Source organism: Balaenoptera borealis (assembly GCF_965194805.1).
Source record: "Balaenoptera borealis genome assembly, chromosome: 15".
NCBI classification, from domain to species: Eukaryota; Metazoa; Chordata; class Mammalia; order Artiodactyla; family Balaenopteridae; genus Balaenoptera; species Balaenoptera borealis.
In genome coordinates, this window is record NC_138871.1 from 20,858,688 (window position 1) to 20,874,017 (window position 15,330).

The 15,330-nt window shown below is 39.8% G+C and overlaps 1 protein-coding gene, 1 long non-coding RNA gene and 1 pseudogene across 3 annotated transcripts in view; 2 read left to right on the forward strand and 1 right to left on the reverse strand.

Annotated features, from left to right (window-relative positions):
- Window positions 1-15,330, reverse strand: part of LOC309611507 (lithostathine) — a 1,064,255-nt gene that overhangs the window by 1,019,096 nt on the left and 29,829 nt on the right. The window lies entirely within an intron of this gene.
- Window positions 1-15,330, forward strand: part of LOC309611515 — a 1,058,387-nt gene that overhangs the window by 895,859 nt on the left and 147,198 nt on the right. The gene's annotated exons all lie outside the window — the stretch shown is intronic.
- Window positions 1-15,330, forward strand: part of LOC309611721 (lithostathine pseudogene) — a 508,337-nt pseudogene that overhangs the window by 74,988 nt on the left and 418,019 nt on the right. The gene's annotated exons all lie outside the window — the stretch shown is intronic.

Here is a 15,330-nt window from a genome sequence, read left to right on the forward strand (position 1 = left end):
TTAAATATAGCCAATTTAAAGGATCCATACTGTGGCCATTGATGAGTAGGATCATATATTAATTTCAAATAGTGACTCAGCTCAATAAGCATTTTATTATGGCTTAACCAAAGAAGCAGGAGAAGTCTCACAAGTTAGTGTATAGCCTTCCCAAGATCTAGAAAGTTCACTTCTAGTAGTAGTCTAACAAGTAATGAAGTTTGAGATGATAAAGACCCCATAAGGACTGAAATCCCTTATGACAAACTTCCCTAATTGCTGGTACAGCCAAACAAATGGAGTACTGCTTATGACTTCATGACTTACTTCATGTCTTGGTAACCCAGCCAATTCCTTTGGCCACCAGATGCACCCCAGTAAATGCACCTTCCTGAAGGCAGAGACCACCGAGAATGTTTTCACTGGACAGAAAGTTAAGCTCTCAGAATATAAAAGAAGACAGAAGGAAAAACTTCATCTGTTCATAAAGGACCCACGATAAAGTTTGTCTAAGTGATTCCAGTTTGGTAAGAACCGTTAACTCACCTGTCTGTGAGACTGGCTCCAAGGGCAGACTTAGAGGGCCTATGCCTGTGTTCCACCGTATGGTTCTTGCTCCTTATGGCAAACGACACAAGAGACAGAGACAAAGGAAAACAGTGATCATCTCTGGGAGGTAAAGGATTCCCAAGAGTTGCTCATCTAAGGAACTAGCTCCAGTAATATCTTCTCCTGCTTATCTAAATTTGAGAGAGATAAAATGGGCTCTTAACACTTTCCCTTCCAGCAGACTTGGCAGGCAGAGATCAGGGAGGCTCACATGGAAAGAAAGAACTCTTTCCTTCTGCAGGCCTTCGTCAGCTGTCCCAGGATCTCTCACCTGCAGAAGATTTAGGGAGGGAAGCAGGGAACAGCCAGCCTCCTGCCTGTCTCACCAGCTGTCTGGGAGGATGAAATTTCCTCTCAACTACTTTTGAGTTCTGTGACTGGACTCAGAATAAAATTGACACAAGACAGAGTAGCAGGAGAAAAAGAAAGAAATTTTAATTCACGTACATGGAAGTCTCATAGAAATGGAACCTAAGAAGTGACCAAAGCAGACAGTTTTGTTTTTTGTTTTTTTTAATTAACTTACTTATTTATTTATGGCTGTGTTGGGTCTTCGTTTCTGTGCGAGGGCTTTCTCTAGTTGCGGCAAGCGGGGGCCACTCTTCATCGCGGTGCGCGGGCCTCTCACCATCGCGGCCTCTCTCGTTGCGGAGCACAGGCTCCAGACGCGCAGGCTCAGCAATTGTGGCCCACGGGCCCAGTCGCTCCGCGGCATGTGGGATCTTCCCAGACCAGGGCTCGAACCCATGTTTCCTGCACTGGCAGGCAGATTCTCAACCACTGCGCCACCAGGGAAGCCCCCAAGCAGACAGTTTTTATACTTTGAGAGAAAGGAGAAATAAATTTGTGAGGAATTGACAGAATAAAGAAACTTAGGCTTTGGGTACCTAATTAGTGAAGAATAGAGTTTGGGTTTGGAGTAGTAAATTAAGAAGTAACAAGGTTCGTTTATATATGCTTCTCAGCCTGAATTCCCTGTCTCTGCCATAAGGTGTCCGTCTACCTCCAGATGCAAGGAGGACACCTTTCACATGAGATGTATTTCCTGCTTCCAGGGAGACAGAAAGGAAGGTCAGAGTGTACCTCTCCTTTGGCCACTTCTTAAGTAACTTTAATTCAAAATAATCAATATGTCACTGAGGCACATTTTGGGGTGTCCTACTCTGGGCCCCAATAGCACCAAGTATACTGGACATGACCCATCTGCATCTTTCGATAACTCTGAAGAATATGACCGAATCCCTTATTTCTTGAAAAATAGAAGTATCTTTCCCTGGTTACTAACTCTTAAGAAAGCATACTTATTTTTATTAAATGTAGAAAGAAATTGTACTAATTAAACAAACACATATGAACCTACCATTCAGAAAAAAAAAATCATCATTTCCATTCTTTGTTTACAATCTTCAGTCTCTATAAAAAGAAAAAAAAAAAACTCATTATAAATTCTCCGGGCAAATACTACAATAAATTTCTCTCTATTCTTTCATTATTTTTTAAACAACATGGGAGTCAATCAATACATAACATATAGTATTAATCTATGTCCTTTAGAAGTACTTATACATTTTATCAAGTAGTTTGTATTCTTCCTGCAACTGGCATTCTATTTTTCATTCAAAATTATGTTAAGATTTAGATTATTTGATTGAACTGTTGTTTAACATTCCGTTATATTTTATTTATCCATTTTTTTCGATATACATATCCCTCTTTCTGTGGACATTTTGTTCAATTTTTTTCTTCCTAAATTTTCATTCTGTATTCACTTGTGTTCTTTAGATTCCAAATGGATATTCCTCAGTTATTCTTATAAGTATTCAGTTTCACCACAGCATCTCAGAGACAATTGACCTCAAACCAACAACTTCAGTGACCTTAGAAAGACAGCCTCCTCTCCAGCTATTTTGACCTTCCTTAATTATCAGCTCCCTACAGTTCCCACCTGCTTGGATATTTTGAGTGATGGCAGCTACTTATGCTCAAACATATTAAACATTTTGAAATGTTTGGCTCCTGAAGTGGGTCTTGAGAGCTTCTGTGCCTGAAGAGAAATGGAAGAACCTCCTAAAGCCACCAGAAGTTGTGCTTAGTCATTTGGGTTTGGCCATCTCCTTACCACCCCTACCCATGCCTGACATCAAAGACAGGACTCCATATTTACAGAGAGTAGGAGGAAACCTGACAATTTACTATTGGAGGAAGGGGGTAGATTAAGGAGGAAGAGACCTTTGAATGAAATCTTAGCATCATCTTGGTCTAGGGAGCCATGTCCTGTGCCGTAAGCAATGCATTGAATCATAAGCAACCAATCCTTGATAGAATCACCTTACCAAGATTCAGCCACTTTCTTTTTGTATAAACAACACCAACTGTGTGATTTATACTGAGGAATGCAGTTGGTGGTAAAGGCTTCTAAAATACCCTCTGCAAATTCAGCCACCAACTTGAGAGTCATTTATTCTCACACTTTTCAAAGATGTGTTGCCATCTTTCAGAATGAAAACTGTGTTTCCTTCATGGGAGTCTCCTCCTGTCTGTGAAGTGGTCTGTGTAGAGGAATGCATGTGTTCATAGGTGCAGAAACACTGTGAGGCCATGCCTCAAACATGTTGGATGTAAACATCTGCAGTTTAGTAGAGAGAAGTCTGAAGTGGTGAAGTAAGCAGAGGGTGAATTTTGTATCTGGAGTCCTTACCCTTTCGTAATCTCCTAGACCTGGTCCAATACCCTGGAAGGAACGGACACACACTGAGGACTTTCTATTACTCTTCTACCTTGTTATATATACGGTATAGTGTCCTATGGCAGCTGTAACAAATTTCCACAAACCTGGCAGTTTAAGATGAGAGAAATTTATTCTGGAACGTTCTGGGGGCCAGAAATCTGATATTAGTATCACTGGGACAGAAACAAGATGTTGGCAGGGCCGAGCTCTCTCCAGATGTTCTAGTGGAGCCCCCTCTTGCATATTATGTGCACAATGGGATAGTAATATTACTTGCTTCATAAGGTTGGAATGATGAAAAAATAAGTCAATATAAGTAGAAGCTATATAAAATTTCTGGTAGGTGACCAAAACCTAACATGTAGGTAATAGCAATATTATTTGGATAAGAGCAGTGTCCATTCTGAAGTAATATCCAAATGAATATGCTCTTCATAAATTACTGTCAAGTGTGTCCAAAGCCTAAAGCAATCCATGGGACATTCAGTTCCGAGGATAAGTGCATCATAGTAAAAGCACAACTATTGAGGCAGAACTTAAAAATTATGCCAGTTGTGCTCTGTCCATAGGAGAGGCCTCAGGATACTTTTTGTGAATAATTACCTGAGTGGGTTTCTTTAGTCACATTTTCCCAAGAAATGTAGTCACACACCAGGGAAGGAAGGAAGGAAAAATAAAAAGGAGGGGGGTAGACAAAATACCAGTATTAGAAGTCATATGCATTTCCTTGATTTAACCAACTCTGGTCCTGAAAGACAGAATTTAGGGGAGGAGTTGGGCCAATATTCACTTAGGATTTGGGGACCTTATGGAGGAGAGAGTCTCAAGACCCCAGAAACTTCTTTCCTGAGAGTGAGTCGAAAATAGTTTGTGAAAGACCATCTGAAGGGCAGGCTCTGCTGGTGGGTCACTCAGTAACCAGAGTAAAAGTTGATCCTTGGTGTCTCTGTTTTCCTAAAAGATGGGTTGCAGCACTACCTTTGGAAATCATTGCTTTGAATCCTCTGGATTCAGTGGAATTTTCTTGGGAAGGTTTCCTTAGCCTAAGCCACCCGCCAATTGCTTCCAGGCCTGCTCCCTCATGCCGGGACTCCTTTCCCCAGACATAAGAATTTTTTACTCTTATTCCAAGACAGGAAGGTTAAGCTGAAGTCTGTGATAGTGGGGGGGAGTAAAGTGAGGGAACGAGAACAATGTCATGAAAACTCTGGAACCTTTATAGAATCATGAAGGGGTAGAGCAGCCAATGGCTTTTTTTCAGTAGAGGAACCAGTTTTCTAACCTGAGAGAATCTGCAGGTTTCCACAGATCTTAGAAACTTGGCAGCTGCATGTGGATACATTTAGATCTGGGAGAGAAAAGTCAGCCTGTGTTGATTTGAAACACTTCCAATGGTTGCTTCTTCCCTGTCATAAGACAGCTTATTTGGAGCCCGATGGTGTGGGGAGCCATCAGCCTGAAGCTGGCAAGAGTTAGCTACCAGCTGTTTTCACTTCATATCAAGATCCGGAGAGTGGCTAGGATCTACTGAAAAGATTTCACACTTCTCTTTCTTGGTGAGCATTCCTGAGTTTCTCCTCAAGGGACAGCTGGCACTGCTGGGACGGAAAAACAGATTGTCTCTGTGATGTGCCGAGCTCAGATGATGTTGGTGGGTGGGGGTGGAGGAGTGTCCCACTTGCCAGGAGTCTAAGTGGTGACATGCCACATTTAGTAAGCTGCCAGCATGTGCATATTTTGTTTAATCAGCAGTTTTGTAAGTCACAGCATATGCTTTGTCACTTCTTGTTGTTTTATTCGTAAGCTACTATGTTCTTTAGTGAAATCTTACGTCTTCTCTGAGTGAGATTTGCTTATCATCAGCAGCTCAGCACCACATGTCATGCCCAGACTTTCCTGTACATGCCTCCAACCCCCTTGCTCCAGCACCTTGTCTCTTGCCATCCTGCAAATACAGATTCCTCTTTGAGTTTCCCTATGGGAATGGAGTAGGGGAATGGTCCAGAGAAAGCTCCGGGACCAAGAGTGAAAAACATTTATCCAGAATGAGGGTTGCAGCCTGTTAAATTTTGGTAAGAAAGGCAGTGGAAGCCAGAGGCTCACAATGGAGTGGGTAACAAAGACTTAGAGAAATCTGGGGGCAAAATCTAGACAGAGACAGAGAACAGACCAACGATGCCACCAGCAAGAATAGCACCTGATGCTGAATTGAAAAGTTTCTGAGTAGGGGTCCTTGTCTGTGCTCCTAGGTTTTCAGGTCCCCAGAAGTATTTGACCACCAAATGAGGTGACACTGCCCAGTTCACCAAAATGAGCTGTCATCCCACTTGACTCTTTGGAACCCAAGTTTTTATGAAGTTCCCTACTTGGCTTATTCTGGGGATTCCCAAGAACATGCCTGCATGTTCCCCAGGAGGGGTCTCCTGGATCTTCAAAAATATTCCAACCAGTGCAAAGCTTTATGAAAGTCAGAGTTATCAGTAAGTGTTTCTTGTTTTTTTCTCTTCTGAAAAATTAAGTCTAAGATGATATTGCAGCTTTCTCAAAGGGAGGAATATAAATGAAGAGGCAGAAGCAGGTCCTTTTTCTAACCTTCACTACAATCAAGATACTTAACTGTATCACAAGACTCTCTCTTGTTATCCCTGAAGATAACCTACTCTTCTCCCTCATCCTTAAAACTTTGCTATCACTAATCTGTTCTCTTTCACTATAATTGGGTTATTTCATGAATGATTTATAAATAGAATCAACTAGTATGTATCTTTTGATATTGGATTTTTCACTTGCATTATTTCCTACAGGTTTTCCAAATTATTGTCTTTATCAATGTTTGCTCCCTTTTCTTGCTGAATAGTGCTTGTGGTGTGGACAAAAGGTAGTTTGTTAAGCCATTCACATACTGAAGGGCATTTGGGTGGTATCCAGTTTTGTGCTATTACAAATAAACCTGCTATAAACTTTTCTTTACAAGTTTCTATGTGAAAATACATATTTTTAAATTTCTCTTGGATATTTGTTTAGCAGTGCTCAGGGGGAAGCTACAGCATTAAATACCTACATTAGAGAAGAAGACAGTTCTCAAATCAACAAACAAGGTTTTGCCTAAAATCTAAACTAAACCCAATAGCAGGAGAATAAAGGAAATAATCCAGATAAGAGCAAAAATCAGTAATTAACGTTCTGATAGAAACGCAGCTTAAAAGACTTTGATAAACTCCTACACCTCTCAAAAGAGGAATACACATTCTTTTCAAGAGCACATACACATGTACCAATATCAATCATATTCTGAACCATAAAACAAATCTCGATAAATTTAAGTATTCAAATCATACAAAATATGTTTTCTGACCTGAGCTGCAAGCATAAAAGTAATTCAAGCCATAAAACCCAAAGATAGCTCTTTAAGATGGTCAATAAAATTGACAAAACCTCTAACCTAACTGAAGAAAAAGAGTGAGATCCCAATGGCTAATACCAATAGTGGGAACAGAGACATCACTGCAAATCCAACGAAACTTAAATGGCACTGGAAATGTTATAGGTAACTTCACATCAACAAATATGGCAAATTTATATGAAATAGACAAGTTCCTTGAAAGACACAAACCAAAAAGCTCATTCAAGCCTTCCCATAAAGAAAACTTTCAAAGAAATTACTTCACTAGTGAATGCTACCAGATAGTTAAGGAAGAATTAATGTCAATTCTATGTAAATTCTTTCATTAAATAGAAGATAAAAGAACATTTTCCAGCACATTTTATAAAGTCAGCATTGTCCTGATATGAAAACCAGAAAAAATATATGAAAAAACTAAGCAAAAATTCTCATCATGAACAAAACTATAAAATGTCCTACAAAATTTTAGTACATTGAATAAAGAAATATATTAAAGAATAAACCAGGACCAAGGATAATTTACCTCAGAAATATGGGTTGTTTTATCACTCAAAAGCATCAGTATAATTCAACACACTAATCGAATATAAAAGAAAAATACATCGGGATATTATTATTTTAAAGGAGCGAATAGTCCAACTGTAATCCAGAATTACAAGGTTCTCTCTAGAATCCCTCCTTATCTTATTTGTAATTCATTCTCCCACAGAGAGAAAACTGGCTCTGATTACCTACAGTATATTTACTTATGTATTTATCCAACTCCAGTATCTATATAGTGTATTTTCAGATTGTTATTCTAGATCCTTGTGAGAAACAAACTTATCTACTAGAGTACAGTGTGTGCAGTTCTTTTTGTCGTTAGTGTGTATAAGTATCTGGCCAAAATATTGTTTTCCAAAGTCGCTTAAATCAGCTCATTTTCCCCACCCTCCTAGTATGGTTATTTGGTTTAATGTAAAGGAAGTTAGCTCCATTTGCTTTCATATGCATTCTATCTTGGGTTTCTTACAATTTTATCAAAACATCATGTTGTATATCTTAAATATATAACATTTTTATTTGTCAAATATATGTCAATAAAGCTAAGGGAAAAAACAACAGAAAAAATGGCCATTCAATGGGTAGTCTTTTGAGAAATGGTGTGAGAAACAAATTGATGTCCACATGCAAAATAAATTGTCTGACCAAGACTCACATCTTATTCAAAAAAGAACTCAAAATGGATTTCAGACCTAAACACAAAGTATAAAATTATAATAATTGAAAAAGAAAATATAGGAGATAATCTTGTAAGTTAAGCAAGGATTGAAAAAAGAATACAAACTACATAAGAACAGAAATAGATAAGTTGTACTTGATAAAATGAAAAGCTTTTGCTCTTCATGAGACCCTGTTTAGAATATGAAAGGCAAGCTACCAACTGGGAGAAAGTATTTCCAAAACATACATCCACAAAGAAATTTTATCTAGAATATATGAAGAACTCTTACGACTTGATAATACGACAAACAACCTAATACAAAATGGGCAAAAGGTTTAAATGATTATTTCCCCGAAAAGATATGCAGATGCAAAATTAGCACATGAAAAATTTTTAACATCATTCATTATTAAGATAGGCAGATTAAATCACAATGAGAAGTAACTATGTGCTTATAAGAATGGCTAAAATTAGAAAGCGGACCATACTGAGAATTCAAAACAGCTGGAACTCTCAAACACTGCTGGTGGTGATGTAAATAATACTATGACTTCAGAAAATGTGTGGCAGGTTTTAAAACATTAGCGATATGCCTTTTGTGCAACACAGATATTCCACTCCTAGCTATCTACCCAGGATAGATGAAAGCATTTCTCTCTACATAAATTTGTACACTAACATTCACAGCAGCTCTATTTATAATACACAAAACTGAAAATCACCCAACTGTCTATCAATAGAAGAATAAATTGTGCCATACCCACACAATAGAATTTACTCAACAATGAAAATAAATGAAGTGTTGAAACAAGCAATAATATGAATGAATCTTGAAATAAAATTGCTTAGTATAAGAAACCAGGGAGGAAAGCACGCCATGTATTATTCTACTTATACACAGTTCAAGAAAATGCAAGTTAAACTTATCTATAGTGTCGGAAAACAGATCAATGGTTACCTTGGATTGAGGGGATTGGAGAAGTTGAGGGTGAGAAGTAGGGGTGGGAGAGGAAATCTTCAAGGTGATGGCTATGTTTATTATAGGGGTTACATTGATGGTTTCATTGGGTGCATCTGTATGTCAAGACATCAATATTTAAATGAACTTTAAATATGTACCCTTGACTGCACCTCAGAAATACCTTGAAAAAGCTGAAAAGTAAAAACAAACAAAACATAAAGGTTATTCATTGGATCAAAGTTTCACTGGGAGGCTGGAGCACCAGGTCCGGACAGCAAGAAAGGAACCAGGAAAGTCTGGCGGCTAAAAGCAAGATCATGTAGTTAGAGCAAGTTGATGATGAAGCTCCGTGTGAGCCACAGCCATTGAACCCTCACTGCCAGCACTGCGGGGCCCCCAGCTCCATACCCACTGGGAATGATCTCTAATTGCTTCTTCCTCTTTGTGCCACTACCTGGCTGGGTGTCCCATTGTCATGCCTCCATCACAATGAAGGATATCCTAGCCTCCAGAGAACTGGAAGGTGGAGGATATCTGTCACCTTTTCTTCCGTACTGGGAGCTGTGACCCTGCCTCTCACCATGACCCACACCAAGGGGTGTCCCTCGACACAAAGGAAGCACTCTCATTCTGAGTAGCCAAGAGGGGGAAAAAGACAAATGGCTCCCTGAGTATTCACATCAGTCATCGTTTCTGAAGGATCAGGAGCCCTCGAATCCCAGGTCTCTCTCTGACTCACTCCTGTGTATACAGCATTCTGCATCACACAAGCCTGCCTCTCTACTTGCTTAGGGACACAGCTCAGCTACCCAATTCTGACCCTTGTGTTATTACAACCCTGCATTTTCATTTGCAAGATGTGTTTCCTCTGTCCCCTGCGATGTGCAACTGTGGCAGTCATTTAATCTTAGAGGATGCAGGAGTAGATTAAACTTTATTTTTTCTCCTGATGCCTTTTTCTAATCCACTCTGTATTTAGAAGCAGCTTGCTCCTGCTTCGAGTTTTCCCCAGCACTAAACCGTGTGCTCAGCCAACTCACCCCCAAGTGGTAGTTTGTTTAATCCTCCCATAGTTACCTAAAAGTCTATTCTTTAGAATAGTGGGTTTTTGTTTGTTTGTCTTGTTTTGTTTTTGTTTTTGTTGCTTTTGATGTTGTTGTTGTTGTAGAGCCTCTAGTTTATTATGAAAGGGTTCTTCCAGTATGTACACAGGAACCAAACTTATCAGTTTATCCTTCCCACTCGACTCCCAAAGCCATACCAGCAACAACAGAGTTCCTTCGTGTTACCTAGAAGAACCGCAAAACTGCTGGGGTAAAAACGTTATCTATGCACCCTGTGTTTATGACTTTACGTACTCTGGGGCAGTGTGATAAAGCTCTCAACACAGCGGTCTATCCAGGTAAGGTCATCAACCAAATGCATTCTCCCAGGGCTAAGAGAGAATCTCACTCACATGAGGGTACTGAGACCCAAACTCCAAAAGCCAGAGCTAGGGTCCAGGGCACTGGCTCTTCTACGGCACCAGCGGCACACATCAGAATGCCTGGGAGGCTTTCAACACTACACCTATAGGACCCCACTCGGAGTCAGAGGGTTTGAGGACAGCCGGGCAGTCAGACGGCTCTGCCACGTGATCGGGTGCAGAAGAATGAGTGCTCAGAGAGCAGGGACACAGGAGGTCATCGTCATTCCTTGTCTTCCTTTTTTCCCAGTTGTATTTAACCAGATATATACGAAAACATACAGTTCGCTTTTATTTATAATCAAATGGGTTCTATACTTTCAAGTGCCTAATTCCCACTTTAAAACTTCGTACTGGATGATGGTGGCAAGCCGAGAAATTAGTTTTCTGTGCATTAAATCCCACACTGGGCTTCAGGAGATAGATTACAAGAGAAAATAACTCACTATCATCCCCCTTTGCCATGAGACCAGTAGCTCTGCTCTGCCAGGTATTGATAAAATAAGAAAAGGCAGCAAATCAGTGGACCAAAATCTTATGGGAGAGACGCCTGGCTGAAATACCAGACCACACCTTAGAGGAAGACTGGCGATATTCAAAATTTTGGCTGCTATTTACAATAAGAAATATATTTTATATTTCAACACTTTTAAATCATACGTATGCTGAAAACCAAAATTAAAATTTCACAAAACACTGTTTACCCGCTTTATGTAATATACTGTGGAATTTTCTATTCTATTCTCCTTGTGTTTGCAAAGAATATGTTAGTTATTGCCCACTAAATTGATTTAATAATTTCAGACACCAGTAAGTTGCAAGCCATGATTTGACAAGTGGTGCTTTCAACTATTAATAAAACTGAAGTAACGTAGTGATCTATTAACAGGTATTTCTCCCAAGTAGGAATACACAAACATACCCACAAAAACCTATGACCAAATGCCTGTTGAACTGCAAACCCTATTACTTTCCTTCATTTTTGTGCATTTGCACACAGAGTCTGAGAATAGCCCTGCAGTAAAGAAACTTGCTTAACTTTGCATAACAGTGTTTCCTGAACTTAACCACGAAAAAAGTATTTCCAAAATATTTGCAGACAGCAAAATGAAACAACTCTAGGACTAGCTCTTGAAAGAGTGTTTGAAGGAATGAGATTCGGGGGAATTCTGCTTTAGACATGAAGTAGAAATCCATAAATAAATCCAAGTGCCAAATATGCTCATAAATTGTAGCACAGACCTATGCAGCTGGGGTGCAATGGTCCCCCCGAGGGGCACTCTAAAAACTACTTGGGAAGAGTACACAAATATGGTTTGGTGGTGTCACCGGGTTGACGTGCGTTGTAACAAAATAGCTTCAACGGAGGAGGTCAACAGAAGACCCCGACCAGCAATCTCAGTCCCACCGTAGTAAGCAAAGAATCGCCAACTACCACTTTAAGCTTAAGCACATAGCAAAGTTTATTTAAGCATAGGTACACTGTAAAAGAGGGAGTGAGGGAAAGAGAGAGAGCGAGAGCGGGCTGTTTCTGAGAGCAGCCTGTTTCAGCGAAGTGAAGAAAGCCCAAAGCAAAGCTTATCTAAGCAAACTTACACTCTCAAAGGGAGAGAGCGGGCAGTTTCTGCGAATTGAAAGCAGCATTCCTGTACAGGTTTAAGGGCGCCTTTAAGGAGCATTCTGCAGGGAGGCATTATTTGACTGAAGGTCCTGATCCATGTAACAAGTTTACTGCTGCGCATGCTCTCAGCCTTAAATTGCTAAGAAATGCCCACGGGGTTGGGGCGGGGGGGGCAAGACCACATGGAGATTTTATTATAATGGTGGTATAATGAGTTTGGGTTTACTATAGGTCATACACCTGTCTGGTCTGGGCATGCTCAACCCAGAGAAGTTCCCTTGTGTTACTGTGCCCCTCTGTATCAGGATAAGCTGCCCACCACACTACCCTAGTTTTGCCCGTTCTGGGCGGGGTCAGGGGAGAGTCCTCGGATGGTTGGGTGCGACTCGATGACTTCTTGTCTTTCTTGCCACTGTCACCTCCTTGCTGCTAATGTCTGACTAACTACCTAATATTGGTAGGAGGTTGGGAGGTGGAGAGAGAAGAACGCTGTTAAAAGTAAAAGGGGTGAATCACTAAGGTACATTCAGGGATATTAGGATACTAGAGTCACTTGGTTTACAGGTCTCTTATCCAGATGTTCTCTGTGTCTGCGATTGCTATCAAATTATTTTGTCTCCTGAACTCTAGATGGAAGGTAAAATCAATGATAGAGGCACCACCAGAGACCCAGGAACCTGTGGGGGTGTACTGATCCAACTGGAGAAAAGGTTTTGTTCTCTTCTTTGCCTCCCAGTGACTGGCAGATATCCAAATCAGGACAGGTTAAATACATCATTCTTGACGCAGAGGAGGACTGAATACATACCATAAGAGCAGTGAATACAACAGCCAGCTGGACAACTCCTGCAAGTCTGGAGGACAGTCCAAGGTCAGAAGCAGATGTGGTGTGTGGGGCAACATGCAAGGAAGGAATCTAGGTCTGAAAACAAGCCAAGGTCAAAACAAGAGGCTGAGACAATTAAGTCTTGTTTGCTGCAGTAAACTTCTGTTGGGGTGCCTTTCTGGCTCCCTTCTCTAAGAACTAGGTCTCATCCACAGGTCCTACTTAAGTGGTCAGTGCAGTTCCCATAATAACACCAAGTGACTCAAATTCCTTGCCCCAGTTGATTGGCCTGGTGTGAATAACCAGGCCTAGCTAGATGAATCAGATATTATCCTGAAAATGAATTTGTTCACCAAGAATATAGTTAATCTTTTGAGTCCCTGCAGTGAAGGTTTGGAAGAACTCTAATGTGTTAACCATGTTTGATCATGCTGCATGTATCTGAAAGGCAAGGAAACTGACTGGATCAAAGAGAATGACCCAAACCCAGTGAAATAAAGAAAGAAAATGAAGGAGAGCATAACTTCACTTTCTGACATTTTTCTTCCTTTCTCTAGGCCTTCGTGAGACTTGGCTGTGCCCTAAAGTTGGGTGCATTGAGATAAGCCCATATCCTTCTAAAAACATCCCCTTTTGCTTGAGTGAGTAGCAATGTATGTCAGCATCTTATATGCGAATAGCCTAAACTTATATGCAAATAAGCCAAACTAAAAGAAGCCTGTGCCCTATCTCAGTCAAGGCCCCTTTGAGCTACTAGTGACCCAGTAGAGTATGAACTGTGGAAGAGGAAATTGTGGGGAACTCAGGAATTGGATATGATACAAAGTTTCTCATACAAATTTCATGCATTGGGGGATCACACACAAATTGGAGAACCCCCACCTTATTACACCCAAACTGAGGTGGAATAGTTTCTAGAGAGAGAAAATAAGAGCTAACAATTATTAGGAGGGGGAGACTTTTTTATCAAGTGTTTCAGGAGAAGAAGAGCTCTGGTCAGCTTGAAAGGCACTAAATTATGGAGGGTTCAGTGGGGTAGAATGGAACCAGGGGGAGGAAGGATAGAAACAGCTTTCGTACCTCTGTTCTAGACTTCTAGACAGAAAGCTTCATGAGAGTTTACCAGGGGAAGAAAATTTATGACATGGTTCAGGACACAAACTGGTCAACCATAAAGACTATGAATTTAGGAAATGATCCTCTGTGATCAGTATCTCGGGAACTTAAGTATGACCATAGGTACAGTAGACAATGTTGATTGCCTTGACAACATCTATTCTTATATATAGTGGTGTATATCTATTAATCCCATACTCCTAATTTATCCCACCCCCCCTCCCCTTTGGTAACCAAAAGTGTGTTTTCTGTGTCTGTGAATCTGTTTCTGTTTTGTAAATAAATTTATTTGTATTTTTTTTTAGATTTCACATATAAATGATATATTATGTGTCTTTCTCTGCCTACTTCACTTGGTATGATAATCTCTTGATCTATCCATGTTGTTACAAATGGCAATATTTCATTCTTTTTTATGGATGATTAATATTCCGTTGTGCATGTGTGTGTGTGTGTGTGTGTGTGTGTGTATGTATATTTATGTGTGTATACATATATATGTATATGTATATGTATATATATATATATATATATATATATATATATATATATATATGACACCTTCCTTATTCATTCATTTCTTGATGGACACTTAGGTTGCTTCCATGTCTTGGTTATTGTAAATAGTGCTGCTATGAACATTGGTGTGCATGTATCTTTTCATATTAGAGTTTTATCTTTTCCAGACCGATGTCCAAGAGTAGGATTGCTAGATCATATGGTAGCTCTATTTTTAGTTTTTTAAGGACCTCTATATTGTTCTCCATAGTGGCTGCACCAATTTACATTCCCACCAACAGTGTAGGAGGGTTCCCTTTTCTCCACACCCTCTCCAGCATTTATTATTTGTAGACTCTTTAATGACAGCCATCCTGACCAGTGTGAGGCGCTACTTCATTGTAGTTTTGATTTGCATTTCTCTAATAGTTAGCGATGGTGATCATCTTTTCACTTGCCTATTGGCCATCTGAATGTGTTCTTTGGAGAAATGTCTATGTATGCCTTCTGCCCATTTTTTATTGGGCTGTTTGTTTTTTTGTTATTCAGTTGACTGTGCTGTTCATATATTTTGAAAATTAAGCCCTTGTGGGTCGCATCATTTGCAAATGTTTCCTCCTAGTTCATAGGTTGCTTTTTCATTTTTTTTTGATGGTATCCTTTGTTGTGCAAAAGATTATAAGTTTGATTAGGTCCAATTTGTTTACTTTTGCTTTTATTTTTCTTGCCTTGTGAGACTGACCAAAGAAAACATTGCTAAGATTCATGTCAGAGAATGTTTTTCCTAAGTTCTCTTCTAGCAGTTTTCTGGTGTCATATCTTATATTTAAGGCTTTAAGCCATTTTGAGTTTATTTTTGTGTATGGTTTGAGGGCGTGTTTTAACTTCATTGATTTACATGAGGCTGTCCAGCTTTCCCA